Below are 2,326 nucleotides of genomic sequence, written 5' to 3' on the forward strand. Positions count from 1 at the left end.
TACAATAATCAACGAAGTAAGTAATTTACATTATGCGTCTTTGATTTGTCCTCATTTTACATGCATTATGTAAATTGTAAAATTATGTAAATCGCAAACAATTATCAACCTTCCCTATATTATATCTTTCAAAGAAAACGGTAGCATTTAGTTTTCAAAGAAAGCGTGAATCTTTTAGGGGGACTTATGTTAAATTCTCGAGTCTCAAATCAGGAGAACAATGAAGCAATAACACGCTCATAAATCCGAAAATTAACTACGAATATCATCATTACCATGAAAATTATAATAAGCACTGTGGATTTACCTCATTGATATTTTTATTATCAACATCGCATTATCATTATTTTCATCATTATTATTATTATAAATATTGTTTTATCATTATTGTTATTATTATCATTTTTATTATCATTATTGTTATTATTATCATTTTTATTATCATTATTGTTATTATCATTTTTACTATCATTATTGTTATTATCATTTTTATTATAATTATTGTTATTATTATTATAATTTTTATTATCATTATTGTTATTATAATTTTTATTATCATTATTATCAATGTCGTTATTAGAATTATTATCTATTTATCATTGCTATGAACTACATTTATTACCATCATCCACTTCATCATCATTGTTATTATTAGAATTGCAATAATCGAAGTGTTATTTGTAGGTAGAGAGAGAGGGGGGGAGGGAGAGAGGGAGGGAGAGAGAGAGAGAGAGAGAGAGAGAGAGAGAGAGAGAGAGAGAGAGAGCGAGAGAGAGAGGGAGAGAGGGAGAGAGAGAGAGAGAGAGAGAGAGAGAGAGAGAGAGAGAGAGAGAGAGAGAGAGAGAGAGAGAGAGAGGGGGGGGGGGGGAGGGGGGGAGGGAGAGAGAGAGAGAGAGAGAAAGAGAGAGGGAGGGAGAGAGAGAGAGAGAGAGAGAGAGAGAGAGAGAGAGAGAGAGAGAGAGAGAGAGAGAGAGAGAGAGAGAGAGAGAGAAAGGGAGAGGGAGGGAGTGAGGCACAGAAAAAAGTAAGTTAATAGATAAACTCTTCTTTCAGTGGAAATAACTAAGGAAACAAGTGAAAAATAATCATACTTTTTATTTAGTTAAACATTAGCAAACAGACTATAGAGACTAATTTTCTCTTACTTAGATATTGACAGACTATAAAGACGGTTCACTTATGCCTTGTGGTTCTGTGCCTTCGCTTACCTATGAATTCTGAGACGATGCTTGTTTGTATTTCATTTCGGGGATTACGCAATGTACATGAGAATGGTACTGATGATAATGATGTGAATAAAATAAAAATGATAAAGATATAATAAAAATAATGATCATAATGGTGATTATGGTAAAATGATAATTATGATAATAATGACAATGAAATAAACATGATAAGACAATAGTGATGATAATATTGATGATAGCAATAATAATCATCATCATAATAATAATAAACTATACAGTGGTATTGGTAATAATAACAATGATAGAAAATGTGAAAAGGATAATAACAGTAATAATAAAAATGTATGTTGATTACTTAATAATTATATAATCAATTAGAACCGCGAAGTACACGATGAAACAACTCAACTCCTCAGTCACATGGAATATAAAGTGCGGCCCAACATAGATTGTATCCAAATGTACTCTTCTGATATATTTTGCAGCTGTAATAAATTTCTAAATCTACATTGTAGGAGGAAAACGTGCATTTCTTGTATTAGCTTTCAACTAACATCTTTCAGATATATGATACTCATTTACGTCATTATCATAATCACCACCAGTACTACAAGTGATATCACTTTCATCGTTTTTTGTTATTATTTTTTTTTTTCCTAGCACTATTGATACTTCCGCTCTACTCTGTACATACACACATACACAATGTGTATGTGTGTGCGCGTGTAGTTTGTGTGGAAAAAATATCAATAATGTACGAGAAAGTAAGAAATCACCAAAGGATGTATGTGAAAAAAGAAAAGACTTACGTATGTGAAATGATGGACAAGGGGAAAGGTAAAACATTTCGAACTGAGAGAGAGAGAGAGAGAGAGAGAGAGAGAGAAAGAAAGAAAGAAATAGAGTGAGGGCGGAAAAGTGAACAAGAACAAGAGAGAGCAAAAGAGAAAGAGAGAAAGTGAATTAATTGGTTAACTCCTTTTTAGTTGGAAATGGCAGAAGAAACAAGTAAGAAATATACAATTTTCTAAGAAGTAAATATTATTAAACAAATTATATTGAAATACATTTCTTTTACTGACCTAATGAATAGTTCAAATTCCAAAGATTGACGAAGGTGCGGTTCACCCGGCCTTGTA

The sequence above is a fragment of the Penaeus vannamei genome, chromosome 31, assembly GCF_042767895.1.
Source record: "Penaeus vannamei isolate JL-2024 chromosome 31, ASM4276789v1, whole genome shotgun sequence".
Lineage (NCBI taxonomy): Eukaryota > Metazoa > Arthropoda > Malacostraca > Decapoda > Penaeidae > Penaeus > Penaeus vannamei.